Genomic DNA, 18,895 nt, shown 5'->3' on the forward strand with positions numbered 1-18,895 from the left:
GTTTGAATACCTACTGTTTTCTCCAGTGCCATTAAAATTCTTTAATCAGAGCAACAGGGTCTCTTTAGGAAGCCATTGGGAATCCGGCTGCTTTGATTCATTCGTGCCTGAAAGAACATAGAAGAACCATGGTCAAAAACAGTGGGAACAGCATTCTCACAGAAGGCTGGCAAATTTCAGAAAGCGGATGCTTAGAACCTAGAATTAGATTACTGTGGACAAGTGAGAGCATGAAAAGAGTTACCTTAGCCCTTAGTGACAGCAAAGTAGAGCGAGCAGGAATCCATTTACTACCATCTGACATCTCTTTTTGACTTAGTAGCTTTTTGAAAGGGTATAAGTGGATAAGGATGTCAGTGCTGGGTTCACAGTCCTTCCTTGTTCATAAGGAGCTCCTCATTTTGATGAGCTCCCCAGGAAAATCTCAACAACTTGTAGTCAAACTCACAACACACTTGGAATGTAGAAACTGACTTTTTCTCAGTTAGTGATTTTTCTGAGTTCTCGTGACCACAGCTGTTTAATTAGTGAATACACATATAAGGAAACCAAGCTGGCCACTGGCTGTTAGCACAGCCGGTGCTAAGAAGAGAGACTAACTTGTATGCAAAACTACCTTACAGGTATCCTTGCAATGATTATAGATGTCTTCCTACGTAGGGTGATTTAGAGGCATCAAAAAACCACACTCCACATCTGCTCCTCTCTGCTCCACTTTACCCAATGATTTCTTGCCCAGACTTGCCACTTTGCCTTAAATACACCAGTATAGATGCTATCCTTTAGGGCACTTTGTCTCCAACAATCTCCTATTAAAATAAAAGTGCTACAGGGAGGATTTTCACATTAACCGATTAATCAATCAGATAAGCTAGTTTTCACCATAAAAGGTGAATTGGATGAAATACAAATATATATGTATACTTTTTTACTTGGTAGAAGAAGGAAAATAAATGAATGCAGAGGCAGATAGCCTTACATGGTGCGATATAGTAGGATTACCTGAGAAGCCAGATTGCAGAAGTTTTAGCAGAGATTTCTACAATAGGAAAGAGAGAGCAGGAAAGACAAGAGGTAGGCAATAAACATAGCAGCTGCCACCTAAACAAGTTTGATTCAAGCTAGTCTTTTCTCATCAGATTGCCAGTCCCTTCAGGAAGGGGATCCTTTCAAAGAGACTACATATTAGAGTTCAAACACCAGGGTCAGTTGGGGAATCTCTCTCTCTCTCTCTCTCTCTTTCTCTCTCCTTCTCTTTCTCTCTTGCCCTCTTTCTCCATTCTGTAAAATGAGTATAATAAATAATGCCTGTTCCTGGGGTATATTATTAAGATTACATGAAGTATACCAAGTAAAAGTCAGTAAGAGTATGCTTGACACACAATAGATAGCCAATGCATGTTGTTTGTCTTTTTCTTCTTGCCTTTAAGACATAGTAATTAGGATGCTAGGCACACAGAAACTCCTCAATATAGGCTTTAAAATGGCCTGATGAAGAAAATTAATAGTGTAGATAAAGTAGACTGAAGTTTTTTCTAAACTGCTTTGTCATTAAAAGAAGGTAACAATGTGAAAGAAATAGACATGAGAAGACAATGAGTAAGCTGAATGCATTCTCAGATGCCCCAGAATCCACAGAAGTCTGTCATGGTGGCTTTGAACCAAAGCCCGGACAGGAAGTTACAAAGTTATGATCTCTACTGGTACTTTGTTAGAAGGTAAAACAAGAGCTATCCAAGTTCAACTATACCACCAAAGTGGGGCAGATATCTGAGGACAAACTATAGGGACATAATTCAGTGACTGAGCAGAGTCACAGATTAATCATAAACTCTACCAAGAAAATCCAGCTGGCTAGAAGTAGATTCTAAGATGGTAAATATTCTCAAGAACTATTTTTTAAAGTCATTTAAATTATTGTATTTCATGGACAGGAGTCAGGCAAGGTATCAACAAGTGGATTTTTACTTTGGAGTCACTTCATTGATTACTTCTAAAAGAGCCATATACTACAGAAGTATTCTGCTTTACTTGCTGGATTTTTCAACTCCCAGAACAGGTTACTTAAGCTGAGAGAAAGCAGGATGTAGGGGAATGAACACCGGCCAGGCACTGGATTCCTGACTTCTAGTTTTGGCCATATCAGTAATTAGTGATATAATCTTAGGAAAGTTCCTTCCATCTCTGGGACTCATCTTTTTTTGTGTGTAAAATGAGAGACTGAATTATCCCTAAGGTTCTGATATTATAAGTCTAGTAGAAAATTGGATTTGGCAGATAGACTCAGTCAGTGGCACCCCACTCCAGTACTCTTGCCTGAAAAATCCCATGGACGGAGGAACCTGGTGGGCTGCAGTCCATGGGGTCACAAAGAGTCGGACATGACTAAGCAACTTCACTTTCACTTTTCACTTTCATGCATTGGAGAAGGAAATGGCAACCCACTCCAGTGTTCTTGCCTGGAGAATCCCAGGGACGGGGGAGCCTGGTGGGCTAACGTCTATGGGGTTGCAGAGTCAGACACGACTGAAGTGACTTACCTTACCTTACCTCAATTCTAAATAAAAATTGGAAAAATAAGAAGAAAATTTGTGTTCTTTCTTTCCAGTACTTCATCACCTCAGGTCTGATCAAGAGGCCTCATATCACAAGCCTACCTGCCTGGATTCCATATCCAATCCAAGATATACAATCTTAGGCAGACTTTCCTGATTTACACAAACTGAAAGAGGAGAGTGAAAAAGTTGGCTTAAAACTCAACATTCAGAAAACGAAGATCATGGCATCTGGCCCCATCACTTCATAGGAAATAGATGGAGAAACAGTGGAAACAGTGTCAGACTTTATTTTTTTGGGCTCCAAAATCACTGCAAATGGTGATTGCAGCCATGAAATTAAAAGACGCTTACTCCTTGGAAGAAAAGTTATGACCAACCTAGATAGCATATTGAAAAGCAGAGACATTACTTTGCCAACAAAGGTCCGTCTAGTCAAGGCTATGGTTTTTCCTGTGGTCATGTATGGATGTGAGAGTTGGACTGTGAAGAAGGCTGAGCACCGAAGATTTGATGCTTTTGAACTGTGGTGTTGGAGAAGACTCTTGAGAGTCCCTTGGACTGCAAGGAGATGCAACCAGTCCATTCTGAAGGAGATCAGCCCTGGGATTTCTTTGGAAGGAATGATGCTAAAGCTGAAACTCCAGTACTTTGGCCACCTCATGCAAAGAGTTGACTCATTGGAAAAGACTCTGATGCTGGGAGGGATTGGGGGCAGGAGGAGAAGGGGACGACAGGGGATGAGATGGCTGGATGGCATCACTGACTCAATGGACTTGAGTCTGAGTGAACTCCGGGAGTTTGTGATGGACAGGGAGGCCTGGTGTGCTGCGATTCATAGGGTCACAAAGAGTCAGACACGACTGAGTGACTGAACTGAACTGAACTGATTCCCATCGAGGGGCTTCCTGGGGGCTCAGTGATAAAGAATGCACCTGTCAATGCAATAGATGTGGGTTCAATTCCTGGATTGGGAAGATCCCCTGGACAAGGAAATGACCACCCACTCCAGCATTCTTGCTTGAAAAACCCCACTGGCAGAGGAGACTGGTGGGATACAGTCTATGGGGTCACAAATAGGGTCACTATCTCTGCTTTTAAGCTGAGAAATTAAGCTAGTGCATTAATGATAGAGAACTATAAGACATTATCCAAGACCTTCGCAAAAAACATGCAGACATTTTCCTAGCAGTTTATTATTAACTAAATCATGGAAATGTTGGCAGACCTAAGCAAAATGAGTGTGGTATCATAGGTGGAGAGTAAGGGAGAGGTTTTAATTAGACTCTTTTTTGTTTAGTAGCTAAGTCGTGTCCAACTCTTTGTGCACCCATGGACAGTAGCCCACCAGGCTCCTCTTCTGCACTGGCAGGCAGATTCTTAACCACTGAGCCAACAGGGAAACCTGCTAATCAGGTTAGAGCCCTTATTTCCTACACTAACACTGGTTCAGTAGCCTATACATGGAGTAAGTAATTCAACAATTTCAGACAGCAAATATTTATTGAGCATTTGGAATGCCATGCTGTTTACATCAATACACCCAAAGATGACATAATGATTCAGTGAGCCTTATTATAATTTTTAAATTTCTGGCAGGCTGAGCATTTAAAATAAAGATTAGACTACTAATCTTTATTAAATCTCTATTAATAACCTAATAATCCCTATTAATGATTTAGCTATTACAAACAAGGTAACTGAAGTAGGGGATTCTTCCTGAGTTACATAGGAAGCTAATAACTAAGCCAAAACTACAGCTTAAGTTTTAATTCAAAATCCGTGTGTGTGTGTGTGTTTATCTACATCACATTTTCTCTCAACTGTGTATTCTCTAATATGTGTGTATCCACACATATTTCTCTTCCCTTCATACAGTCTAATCATTTGAATGAAAACTTTATGTATATTATTAAGATTGCCAACTTACTAACTAATGGTGAATGTAAAGATCAGCAGAAATAAATGTCTCTCATTTTTCTTTCTGCAATGACATGGAAACCAGAGATCTTTATGCAAAAACTCATCTATTCTTTCCTCTTTCTCATCTCTCTCCATATCCCACTCCTCACACACAGAGAAACACAGACACTCAGACATCCATTTCTGCTGACATACAAGACTGGAAGACATTAACCAAAATGAGACAATTGTTCTTTTTTTCCCCTTTAGCGCCTTTCTTGATGCTATAATTTGTTAAATTATCAAAGAAAAAGGAATTAAGCAATGAGATGAGCAATATCATAAAGTAAGTCAAGTCACCATGCTAGATGCCACTGGAGATAAAAAGAAAGGAGACACAGTCTCTCTCCTCAAAAGCTTGTAGACTGGTAGCAGTGACATGATAAACAAAACAAGAGAAATTAGTAAAATCAAATACTAAATTGAGCAATTCAAATGTCAAGCTATGTAAAATCTGCCATATATTTAGGGTACAAACCCACAATAGTTTTTAGCATGGTTAGGCCATTCCATAAGGTATTCTTCTCCATCCGTGTCTCTATTTCTGATACCACAAGTAAGAAAGTGTTAGTCACTTAGTTGTGCTCAACTCTTTGCGACACCATGGACTGCAGCCCTCCAGGCTCCTCTGTCCATGAGATTTTCCAGGCAAGGATACTGGAGTGAGATGCCATTTCCTTCTCCAGGGGATCTTCCCAACCCAGGGATCAAACCTAGATCTCCTGCACTGCAGGCAGATTCTTTACTGACTGAGCTACAAGGGAAGCCCAAGGCATTTCTAAAAGCAGTGATTTCACCAATCCATAAAACTCATACAGTAAGTCTCCTACATATGAATCTTCAAGTTGTGAACTTTCAAAGATGCAAGCATGTGTTCCAACAACATCAGGCATGAGTGAAATTGAGGTTTGCCCTCCATTTTATATTGCTGAAGATCCTTCAGCTCTGTCATCTTCCACCTTCTCTCCCTCTTCCAGTCAGTAACTCTTCTTACCTGTTCTCTTGATGGCAGCCCCTGTATGACAGTTACTGTACTGTCCTACTGTTCTTCCCAAGGTACTGTATTGTAAGATTGAAAATGTCTTCTCTATCTTTTGTGTTTGTTTTTTTATGTATTATTTGTGGGAAAAGTATTATAAACCTATTACAGTAAAGTACTATATAGCTAGCTGATTCTGTTAGTTGGATACTTAGGTTAACTTTGTTGGATGTACAAACAAATTGGACTTACAAACGTGCTCTCAGAAAATAACTCGTTTGTATATAGGGGACTTACTACACTTCTCTTTCTCATTTATTCTGCTCTAATGTGTATAGCTATTATCCTTCTTATAAGCATTTCAAACTGCAAACTTGACCAAATGTAATGCTCTCATGTGCTGAAGGAAATCTGTCAGATGAAAGACAGGTGCAACCTAATTTTCCCAGTGTGATTTCAATCCAAGCACACATGGCACTTTTACAAATTGTGTAGAGGAACTCTGACCAGAGGAATGCAAAGTATCTATTAAGCATTAGCGTGATGATTCATACTCTATAGAAAGAGGTACCCTTTATCACACGGCTTTTACAGACAGAGAAACTGAAAACAGGAAATTTTGCTGTCTTGTTCAGGTTATACCCCAAACCAGTCCCAAAGGAGCACACCTTGAAGCTCATGTATGTAACTGGTGCCTGCAGAAAGTATGATTTAGAGTTCTAAATCAGGTGTAGATGTCTTAAGTTCTTTCTTTTGTTTCTTCTTGGATAAAGAAACATAGACATGGGTGGGGGATGAGGGGGCATTGCAGAGATAAGAAAGACATGAGGGGATAACCAACATTATCAGGAGATGAACTATCTTAAAACTTTGTTCCTCTGATTTTGTTTTGTTTTTTGTTATTGTTGTTTATTTTAAACTTTATTTTATTTTTTTAACTTCATAATATTATATTGGAGAAGGAAATGGTAACCCACTCCAGTGTTCTTGCCTGGAGAATCCCATGGATGGAGAAGCCTGGTAGGCTGCAGTCCATGGGGTCGACCGCACAGAGTTGGACACGACTGAAGCAACACAGCAACAGAAGCAATATTGTATTGGTTTTGCCATATATCAAAATGATTTTTACACAGAGTTCTGTAACCTGGTGGGTCAGATATTATACCACTGAACTTCTAAACTTATATATGTTAGATTACAACTAATTCTTTCTGTAATATAGCCATAGATTATGCTCTGAATCTGGGACATACATCCTGTAACACCAAAGCCTTGATCTTAAGGAAAAAAATGATTCACTAATATAAATATAGCTCTACTTTTTCTTCTGATGGTTGGTGCATGCATGCACAGTTGTTCCAGTCACGTCTGACTCTTTGCAACCCTATGGATGTAGCCTGCCAGACCCATCTGTACCTGGGATTATCCAGGCAAGAACATTGGAATGGGTTGTCATTTGTTCTCCAATGCATGAAAGTGAAAAATGAAAATGAAGTTGCTCAGTCGTGTCGGACTCCTAGGGACCCCATGGACTGCAGCCTACCAGGCACCTCCGTCCATGGGATTTTTCAGGCAAGAGTACTGGAGTGGGTTGCCATTGCCTTCTCCAGGGTGTTTTTTTTTTTTTTTCTAGGAAAGACTCAGACACATAGGAATGGCCTAACCAGGCTAAAATACTTTTTGTGTCACATCAGCTTAAATGTAAATGTGGATAGTGAGTCTCTGTTTAATGCAAAACACAATGTATTTTCTAAATCGGTTTTGTATATTCAGGTTTAGTGTGGGCTATTTTATCTCCCTCAAGTAAATAAGCCCCATGAGGGCAGAAGCTTTATCTTATATGACTCCTATTATTATCCATACTACACTGAAAAAATAGTCATCACACCATATAGATTGGTTAAAGAGAATTAAAGTACTTCATCTATACTTTCTATGATCTCTTTTTTTAATCCATTTTTATTTCTCATTTTATGTGTTATACTCTCTTATTTCCTAGTTTACTCAGCCCAAACCTAATAAAAGGACAACCTATTTCAAAATTGGTACAACTTGATTCCTTCTGCTATAAACTCTGTTGATTTCAAATGGAAAGGGTCAAAATAGTGTGATGTGACATTGTCATATAGAGACAGCCTAGTGTAATGGAAAAGGCTTTGACAACCAACAAAATTGGGTTTGAAATTTTTTTTTAACTAACATTTAATTTTTTTTTTTTTTACTTTACAATATTGTATTGGTTTTGCCATACATCAACATGCATCCGCCATGGGTGTACACGTGTTCCCAATCCTGAACCTCCATCCCACCTCCCTCCCCATACCATCTGTCTGGGTCATCCCAGTGCAGCAGTCCCAAGCTTCCTGTATTCTGCATCGAACCTGGACTGGCGATTCATTTCTTATATGATATTATGCATGTTTTAATGCCATTCTCCCAAATCATCCCCCTCTCCCTCTCCCACAGAGTCCAAAATACTGTTCTATACATCTGTGTCTCTTTTGCTGTCTCACATACAGGGTTGTCGTTACCATCTGAACAAGACAGTTGTAAAACGTTGAGTAAGTTATTTAATTTCTTTCACATTGCTTTTCTTCATCTATAAGATGGGGGGAGATAATAAAGTTATTATTGAGAAGTAAGAGTTATTGCCCAATGCTTAGTGCACATCATAAGTGCACAATAAATAATAATCATTTTTATTTTTGATGTTATAGAACTCAAAAGCAAAGTTAGGGCTTGTAGTAGATAGGCTTTAAAAATTGGTTAATCGTAGGCTATAGGTAGCTTATTAATTATTTAGCAGTTTTTTCTGGAGTCATTACTAGGAAGATACATGATTTTGATTAGGGCATTAGTTCCTTGGGGAGAAAACAGCTCAAGGATAGCCTGAATTTGATGTTGACCCTTAGACCACAGAGTTCACAGCTTGAGCTTTGAGGAGGATTTTGGAACCACTAAATGTATATCTAAACTCATAAATCATATTGGAAAATTCTAGTTATTTTTCCTTTCTTATAAAAACTAGACTGGTCTCCCAGAATTGTAATAATAGAAGAAAGAGAAAGACTCGGAATTTTTCATGAGGATAATGAAATCAACATGCTTAAGAGTGAGATTGAGCAAATCAAAATTAACTTATATTCCAAAATGAATTTTTCAAGTCTAAAAAAGGGTAATGTGAAATTAAAATCTTATTTTGAAAACACACTATTAGACAATCCATCTTTTTTAATGAAAATGTTAAAACTTCATGGGAAAAGAGAATAAACTATCATTGCATAAGAGTATTGTCCATTCTTTGGCCTAATATGACAAGAGAGTTAATGCACGAATTCATTACTAGATTAGAATTAAAATTTCCAAGGCAGTATCATAATTCTTTGGAGATGAGTTTACTAGGATGATTCACCTTTCATTTACATTTCATATCAAAATATTTGCTTCAAGTTCACAAATATGTGACTAAATGAAAAGGCTGGGGAAAAGACTGCATCTTTATCCAATGTATTAAAGCATCCTGCATATTGGGGATCACACTGCATTTGGATACGAGCCAGCATGATTAACCATAATGCCATATTTTCCAGATATTTGTTTAGTATAAGTTTTTATTCTGGCTCTATATGTTTTTCCCAAGTCCCAGTCAAGGAGCAACTTATAACCCAGGTTAATCAACCTTAACATCTCTTCCTTATTGAATGATATCACAGGGATTTTCAATTTACTGATTCCCAGAGGTCAAGGAGCTTTAAATTTCCTCAGCGATTTTTTTCCCCTAGAAAAGACTCAGATACACAGGTGACATTTCTTAATGTTCAGTTATTACAACTGTAATTTTGAATCAAGATGCTTATTAACAAGTAATTCTATGTAAAATACATTCCAAGCCATCTTCTGTGAATTCTGAGAAATAGCACTCTTGTCTCTGCTGATTGCAAAATGTCTTTACAGTGCTTTGATTAGTCAAATTTCATGGTCCAAAATTGAATGAAGTTTACACTATTTTCTGTGACCAAAAGGCTCTTCTAGCAAGTGGCCAGAGAAAAGCTGAGCAACTCAAAATTCAGAGTATGATCACACACTCTGTATAACTCAGTCCCAAAAATCTACTTTCCCTAATTAACCCTAATTGTGAAGCTAATTGATAGCTTCACAGTATGTCATATTTATTGTGCTTCAGCTAGGTAGAGCATAAATAGAGTGAATTTATCATATCCATTGATGTGAAATTAAAACAATTCATTTTTTTAAGACCTGATAAGATTTGGAAGTCATAGACTTTCAGAGGGAAAGACATTACTGTACCTGATGTCTTGACATGGACTGTGCTTGATTTTGATAATCAAACTGGGTATTTCTATCATCAGTGGCTCTTCCACAGAGAGATTAATGCTAGGTTAAGTGACTGAAATTTCCCTTATTATATTAAATAAAATTAGTACTACCCAGTTTTATGCTTAGCATTCTTAGAAAAAAGAGGTCTACTTGTACTTTTAGAATTAAAAAAATATTAAGATGAAAGGAAAAAATGATTAACCAACAACAAAACAGGAAAAAAAATTAGATACCAATCAAAATTGAATCAAAAGAGATAGAAACAGATGTTATGGGCTGGTGCACTGGGACGGCCCAGAGGGATGGTATGGGGAGGGAGGAGGGAGGAGGGTTTGGGATGGGGAACACATGTATACCTGTGGCTGATTCATTTTGATATTTGGCAAAACTAATACAATTATGTAAAGTTTAAAAATAAAATAAAATTGGAGAAAAAAAAATAAATAAAGACCAGAACAATAGATCATGTAGGAAAAAAAAAAAAAACATTATTATTATGGAAATATGGAGAAAATGGCAAATATATCTTTAGAATATTAAATCAGTAAAATTCTTGGTTATAAAAATTAATAAGGAGCAGGATAACATAGATTTTAAAATCCCCTCTGCACATCCCTACCACCCAAGAAAAAAAATAGAAATTTCTAAATTATTTTTATACTTACAAATTTAAACTAACCTAGTATATTGGACAAAAACAGGAAGAGAACAACACTGTGTCTACTAAAGAAAAGTTTGCTTATTGGACCCAAGTTATGATCTTCCTTTATCAACATTAACTGAATTATTTAGATAATTATTTAACTTTCCACTGTGAGAGGCATGTATAAGCATAACTTTATCTTAGAGTACCTCTGATAGAATTTTAATAAAAGTTATCTAACTTTGTCATATCATTGTGTTTAAAGATAACACCAGTCTTTTGTTTCAGATTCTTTACAAGAATGTCTAGTACATATCCTTGATTCACTAGTATCACAATATATTATTGTCAAGTTGCCAAGAATGTTCATTAGTTTCAACAATTTCATTTTACAAGAAGAAAAGAGAGAAAGAGATTTTCAACTTGTTATAGTAAATTTAGAACACAAATTTTTTCTGTAGTTTGGAGCCACTGTCTTACTCATCTTTGTAATCAAGATGGCTTAATTATATCCATTGATGTGACCTTAATTACAAATATCAAGAAAACATGTCCTTTTGCAGTTTTGAAATTGATTTTTTTAAAAAATGAAACAAATCAGATAAATAATAAATCAGTCCATATTGTGAATAGCATTCATTTTCCAGCAGAGCAAAATCTCTTGGAAGAAACAAATATATTGTCAATTATTAAGAAAGGGATTTAGGTATCTGATTGGTGCCAAAAGTGTCTATCAGAGAAAGACAGAAAGCATGCTTGTTTCTCCTTTTAATTTCAGCTATCTTAGTGCAAGGAGATCAAACCAGTTAATCCTAAAGGAAATAAGTCCTGAGTATTCATTGGAAGGACTGATGCTGAAGCTGAAGTTCCAATATTTTGGCCACCTGATACAAGGAACTGACTCATTAAAAAACACCCTGATGCTTGAAAAGATTGAAGGCAGGAGGAAAAGGGGAAGACAAAAGGATGAGATGGTTGGATGGCATTACCAACTCGACAGACATGCATTTGAGCAAACTCTGGAAGTTGGTGATGGACAGGGGAGCCTGGCATGCTACAGTCCATGGGGTCGCCAAGAGTCAGACACAACTGAGTGACTGAACTGAACTGAACCTAGTGTTAAGGGGGATAATTGAGTTCATTCATTCCTAAGAATCCCTAGGTGGAAATTCAGTGAACTTTTTGGAAGAGTCAATGACCCTCATGTGTTTATTCACCTTTACAATGTTCTGTACTATATTTGCTGGCCCCAACAGAATAGATACACTAGATGGTTCCTGTCTCACAGAAATGTTATTGTAAACATTAGCAAGGCAGAGTGGTACATGTGTTCACAAGTGCAAAGAAAATTTTTGTAATTAAAAAAATCTTCCTCTGGCACAGACTTCTTGGAGGATGGCATTTATGTATTCCAAATATTCACTAGTATGGAATCTTTCCCTGGGCTAAAAAATTTAAATCCCATCTATGAGATTGGTGCTTTTGCCACCATATCTGAGATTTACAGCAACTAAAACACTCAGAAATATATACTCTTTGCTGAATGACAGAAAGCTTTCTAAAAAATAAATGTAAGCTTTGCTAGTTGAATAAAATTATAACCTTTTTCTTCCTTGGAAATATTATAGCATTATAATATGAAGCCCTTGCACACAACTGTCAACAGCAGAGAAGAGAGAAGGAAAACCATTTGGAATTTAATCTTGGGTGTTGTTGCACCATAAGAATATATAATTTCCTTTCTTTTAATCTTGGGATGCAATTTCTAGTGGTTACATGCTATTGATAGACTCATCACTTAAAATTTGAGTGTGAGTGTGTTAGTTGTTCAGTCGTGTCCAACTCTTTGTGACTCCATGGATTGGGGCCTGCCAGGCTCCTCCATCCGTGGGATTTTACAGGCAAGAATACTGGTTTGGGTTGCTAGTCCCTTCTCCAGGGGATCTTCCCAACCCAGGGAGTTTGAAATTTTGAAGGTATCTTCATTAATATTTTCTCTTTGAGCATAAAAGAAAAACAACATGCATACTAGAAAACAATTTCACTTACATTTTTTCAAAATAAGTTGTCAATTATAAATGTATAAAATGCAAACTTAATTCAAAATTATTTTATCTGTTGTTGACTTTATAAATATACTGATTATTTATTCTCATAGATACAGCTTATGTATGAGCAACTGTGTCTGTTATCTTTCTTATTTCCCCTCTCATTAGAAATATGTTTTTTCTTACTGAAATGTTTTGTTTGAAAGAGAATTCTCTATAGCTAACATTTATTATCATTTAAATTATAATTTAGAGTGAAAATATGTAACTTGTACAAGCTAATAGGAACACACATTCATGTTGATAAGGGTCTTCTTGTTTTCTTATTATAGCTCATTTTGAAAAAGTCACAAATGTAATATTTTGGCAGGTAAAAATATCATCTCCAAAGAGTTATAGCAAAGAGTAGATAAAAACAATCCTGAACATTCATATAAGCAACTCTACTTAATACAGAGTTGATTAAATCATGAATGTCCATAAGGCTATTTTTATTCAGTATCAACTGATGGAAACACATTATGAAAAACCTCTCTATGTCAAACTTATATTTCTCCAAGTTCAAAGATTCTTCCTCCTTCCCACCTCAGGTAGCCAACTGTACAATTATTTTTGTTTGTGCAAATACCAAGGAAATGACATACAAGGATGGTCCAGGTTTACTACATCCATGCCACCCTTAGATCTGACAGTTTGCCCAGAATCTGGTGTAAAGAGGTCAGTCGAAGAGATCAAAGGTGAAAGGCACAGATAACAGCTAATATGCATTTAAAAAGTGGAGCTTACCATTTCAACTTCTTTCTGTTTTCTCCAGAGATATCCAAATAATTCATGTGTGAACCACTCCAACATGGATGCTACTGATCAATTTAAGCGTTTCTCTTTGTTCTGAGAAAAACTAATCCAATCTCTCTTCACTACAAATCCCTACCAAAAAAAAAAGAAAAAGAAAGAAAGAAAGACACAAGAGAAACAAAGGAGGGATAAAGGTTGGAAAGAAAGCGTAAATAGAAAACAAAATAAAAGAAAAATGAAGAAAGCAAGAGAAAAAAGAAAAAAATTATCTGCATTGCCTAACCACTATCATATTGAAAAACATGATAGTGAGATGTCAGAGTGAAATATGCAAGCCACTCTGAACACTGAACATTTCCGTTTTCCACGGGCAGCTTGAACTAACATTTGTGCATGTACTCTCTCTCTCTCTCTCTCTCTCTCTCTCTCTCTAATTAATGATGCAGGACTAACACTATGGGCTACACATACAGTCTGCAAAGCTTTACACTTAACGGAGAAATTCTCATTTCTATTTATAGGACCACAGTGCATTGTCTTTCAATCTTGTGGTTGCACTCAGCTTTGAGACTGTGGTAATACACAGCCTATTTGTGAATGCAGCCTTTTTCTGAAACTAGGTTTCCTTTGGCCACATGCATAGATAGTGGATGACTGTAATCTTTACTACTATCTTTTCTCACAGACCCTCAACTACTGTGTTCAAGTACCAAAGTGGACACACCCTGTCTAAGGATGTCCCTTCACTTCAGTTCAGTTCAGTCACTCAGCCGTGTCCCACTCTTTGTGACCCCATGAACTGCAGTACACCAGGCTTCCCTGTCCATCACCAACTCCCAGAGTCCACCAAAACCCATGTCTGTGGTGTCGGTGATGCCATCCAACCATCTCATCTTCTGTCGTCCCCTTCTCCTCCTGCCCTCAATCTTTCCCAGCATCAGGGTCTTTTCAAATAAGTCAGCTCTCCGCATCAGGTGGCCAAAGTATTGGAGTTTCAGCTTCAACATCAGTCCTTCCAATGAATACCCAGGACTGATCTCCTTTAGGATGGACTGGTTGGATCTCCTTGCAGTCCAAGGGACTCTCAAGAGTCTTCTCCAACACCACAGTTCAAAAGCATCAATTCTTCTGCACTCAGCTTTCTTTATAGTCCAACTCTCACATCCATACATGACTACTGGAAAAACCATAGCCTTGACCAGACAGACCTTTGTTGGCAAAGTAATGTCTCTGCTTTTTAATATGCTATCAAGGTTGGTCATAACTTTCTTTCCAAGGAGTAAGCGTCTTTTAATTTCATGGCCGCAATCACCATCTGCAGTGATTTTGGAGCCCGGAAAAATAAAGTCAGCCACTGTTTCCTCATCTATTTGCCATGAAGTGATGGGACCAGATGCTGTGATCTTAGTTTTCTGAATGTTGAGCTTTAAGCCAATTTTTTCACTCTCTTCTTTCACTTTCATCAAGAGGCTCTTTAGTTCTTCTTCACTTTCTGCCATAAGGGTGGTGTCATCTGCATATCTGAGATTATTGATATTTCTCCTGGCAATCTTGATTCCAGCTTGTGCTTCCTCCAGACCAGCGTTTCTCATGATGTACTCTGCATATAAGTTAAATAAGCAGGGTGACAATATACAGCATTGACATACTCCTTTTCCTATTTGGAACCAGTCTGTTGTTCCATGTCCAGTTCTAACTCTTGCTTCCTGACCTGTATACAGGTTTCTCAAGATGCAGGGTTAGGGTTAGTACTGGATACAATCTCAAAAATGACAGCATGATCTCTGTTCATTTCCAAGGCAAACCATTCAATATCATGGTAATACAAGTCTATGCCCTGACCAATAACGCTGAAGAAGCTGAAGTTGAACGGTTCTATGAAGACCTACAAGACCTGCTAGAACTAACACCCAAAAAAGATGTCCTTTTCATTATAGGGGACTGGAATGCAAAAGTTGGAAGTCAAGAAACACCTGGAGTAACAGGCAAATTTGGCCTTGGAGTACAGAATAAAGCAGGGCAAAGGCTAACAGAGTTCTGCCAAGAGAACACACTGGTCATAGCAAACACTGTCTTCCAACAACACAGGAGAAGAATCTACACATGGAAATCACCAGATGGTCAACACTGAAATCAGATTTATTATATCATTTGCAGCCAACGATGGAGAAGCTCTATACAGTCAGCAAAAACAAGACCAGGAGCAGACTGTGACTCAGATAATGAACTCTTTATTGCCAAATTCAGACTTAAATTGAAGAAAGTGGGGAAAGCCACTAGACCATTCAGGTATGACCTAAATCAAATCCCTTATGACTATACAGTGGAAGTGAGAAATAGATTTAAGGGACTAGATCTGATAGATAGAGTGCCTGATGAACTACGGATAGAGGTTTGTGACATTTTACAGGAGACAGGGATCAAGACCATCCCCATGGAAAAGAAATGCAAAAGAGCAAAATGGCTGTCTGAGGAGGCCTTACAAATAGCTGTGAAAAGAAGAGAAGCGAAAAGCAAAGGAGAAAAGGAAAGATATACCCACTTGAATGCAGAGTGCCAAAGAATAGCAAGGAGATATAAGAAAGCCTTCCTCAGTGATCAATGCAAAGAAATAGAGGAAAACAATAGAATGAGAAATAGTAGAGATCTCTTCAAGAGGATGTCCCTTAGGTAGCTTGAAATAGGAGAGGTCAAGCTAGGGATGACCTCTGCCTAGAGTATTCTTTTATGTTTAAATCTTCAAAGTCTTAACAATGAAATAAATACCCTACTACTTAAGAGGTTTGGAGATATTTAACTCACCATATCCTGTCCACCCACTCCCCATTTCCCTCAGAACCTTTGTGACCAGGAACTGTAGGTAAGCACTCATTTCCTTTCAGTTTAGGGAGGACTGAGTGAAAAGAGGCTTGTTTCCTGTAGCCAATATTCATAACCACAATCTCTTGAAGATGGAACCTTGGAGCCCCAGAGTTTAGCACCATACTGTATTAGGCACCTAATACTTTACCACTGGGTTCCCCAGGGGCTCAGTGGTAAAGAATCTACCTGCCAATGAAGGAGATGCAGGACATGTGGGTTTATCCCTGGGTTGGGAAGATCCCCTAGAGGAAGAAATGGCAACCCACTCCAGTATTCTTGCCTGGAGAATCCCATGGACAGAAGAGCCTGGCAAGCTGTAGTTCATAGGGTTGCAAAGAATTGAACATGACTTGGTGAATGAACATACACACACACCCTACCACATTACCACCATTAGAACCACTGGAAGATGAACAAGAGACAGCTAAAAGCACTTCCCAAGATTTGATTTTTAGATCAGAGAGAGGGCATTTTTCATGTAGGCCATAGGAGAAAGAAGTATGTTAGTGCAGGTCCAGTCTCACACCAGGACATATCTGTGTGATATACTATATGGAGAACCTGTAGGGCTCTACTTTAAAATGCTTCCTTCACTAATGTCTGAAACACCAGCCCTTTGGAGGTAAGCATTTCTTCTTTTTAAAGTTGATTTTCCAATTCTGATGCTCACTTAAAAATGTACTTACTTAAAATCTTAGTGTAAATGATCTAATTAGAATTGAAAAGACAGAAATAGATAGTGGGAACAAGTCATAAAGGAAAACTGAAGAGATTCCAGGATGGGAAAACTAAGCTTCCAAAAATAGTCTTTAATGAATTTACACTATGATACCTATGGTGAGAATAGTCCTGAGCTAGTTGGGGAAAAATAAAGGTGGGGGGAGAGTAAATTAATCTAAATTTTCCTTAAGTCAGGTATGCTGACAATAGACCAAAATATATTACCCCTGCTTTTTCTTTTTATTCTGTACTTCAAGGTCTGGCAGAATATGGGGGTAATGCTGTGTTTGTTTATTTTTTAAAAAGTTTCTATTTGCTTTGGGTTTCTCTAGAGTTTATTATGATGCTCTTTCCCTCTCATACTCCATTCAGCAAATATTTTCAAAATTGCTAAATGAAAGACAAGTGGATCAAATGCAGCTTGGGAGGAGAGAATGAGGGGGAAAGTGTGGGAAACAAGTGATAGCAAAGGGCAGGGTACCACGTCCGAACAAATTTTTAGCATCTAGTTAGCCAGATAAGACATTATGCAATTGCCACAAATATGAAGCAACATATATGTGATAAGGGTCTAATAATGTCACATTTAAGGTTGCAAGATTTCATAGCAGAAGTAAGGTAATGACTGGAATGAGAAATGGAAATTCAGGATGGAACTCAGGAAAGTATTACAGGGGAAGGAGAGAGTAGGCTGAGTCTACTAAGAATGGCAGGATTTCAATAAGAAATATTCAGTTCAGTTCAGCCGCTCAGTCATGTCCGACTCTTTGTGTACCCATGGACTGAAGCATGTCAGGCCTCACTGTCTATAACTAACTCCTGCAGTTTACTCAAACTCATGTCCATTGAGTCAGTGATGCCAACCAACCATCTCATCCTCTGTTGTCCCATTCTCCTCCTGCTCTCAGTCTTTCCCAGCATCAGGGTCTTTTCAAATGAGTCAGCTCATCACATCAGGTGGCCAAGTTTGGAGTTTCAGCTCCAACATCAGTCCTTCCAGTGAACACCCAAGACTGATCTCCTTTTGGATGGACTGGTTGGATCTCCTTGCCGTCCAAGGGACTCTCAAGAATCTTCTCCAACACCACAGCTCAAAAGTATAAGTTCTTCAGCGCTCAGCTTTCTTTGCAGTCCAACTCTCACATCCATACATGACTACTGGAAAAACCATAGACTTGACTAATGTCTCTGCTTTTTAACACGCTGTCTAGGTTGGTCATAACTTTCCTTCCAAGGAGTAAGTGTATTTAATTTCATGGCCAAAATCACCATCTGCAGTGATTTTGGAGCCCAGAAAAATAAAGTCTGACACTGTTTCCCCATCTATTTGCCATGAAGTGATGGGACCGGGTGCCATGGTCTTAGTTTTCTGAATATTGAGCTTTAAGCCAAATTTTTCACTCTCCTCTTTCACTTTCATCAAGAGGCTTTTTAGTTCCTCTTCACTTTCTGTCATAAGGATGGTGTCATCTGCATATCTGAGGTTACTAATATTTCTCCTGGCAATCTTGATTCCAGCTTGTGCTTCATCCAGTCCAGCATTTGTCATAATGTACTCTTCATATAAGTTAAATAAGCAGGGTGACAATATACAGCCTTGACGTACTCCTTTCCTGATTTGGAATCATTCTGTTTTTTCATGTCCAGTTCTAACTGTTGCTTCTTTACCTGCATACAGATTTCTCAGGAGACAGGTCAGGTGGTCTGGTAACCCATCTCTTTCAGAATTTTCCACAGTTTGTTGTGATCCACACAGTCAAAGGCTTTGGCATAGTCAATAAAACAGAAGTAGGTGGTTTTCTGGAAATCGCTTGCTTTTTCCATGATCCAATGGATGTTGGCAATTTGATCTCTGGTTTCTCTGACTTTTCTAAATCCAGCTTGAATATCTGGAAGTTCACTGTTCATGTACTGTTGAAGCCTGGCTTGGAGAATTTTCAGCATAAATTTGCTAGCATATGAAATGAGTGCAATTGTGCAGTAGTTTGAACAT

The 18,895-nt window shown here is 38.0% G+C and overlaps 1 protein-coding gene across 11 annotated transcripts in view; it reads right to left on the reverse strand.

Moving 5' to 3' along the window:
- Positions 1-13,801, reverse strand: part of GPR174 (G protein-coupled receptor 174) — a 37,766-nt gene extending 23,965 nt beyond the window's left edge. For 10 of the 11 annotated variants that reach the window (XM_061409632.1, XM_061409627.1, XM_061409635.1 and 7 more), the window contains exons 1-2: positions 13,312-13,801; positions 15-107 (exon numbers count right to left, since the gene is read on the reverse strand). The gene's annotated coding sequence lies outside the window, so the exon portion shown is untranslated. Of the gene's footprint in view, positions 1-10; positions 108-13,311 lie in introns of all 11 variants that reach the window. The other variant, XM_061409626.1, reaches the window with a different exon arrangement.
- Between the last annotated feature and the right edge of the window lie 5,094 nt (positions 13,802-18,895).

Source organism: Bos javanicus, chromosome X (genome assembly GCF_032452875.1).
Source record: "Bos javanicus breed banteng chromosome X, ARS-OSU_banteng_1.0, whole genome shotgun sequence".
Lineage (NCBI taxonomy): Eukaryota > Metazoa > Chordata > Mammalia > Artiodactyla > Bovidae > Bos > Bos javanicus.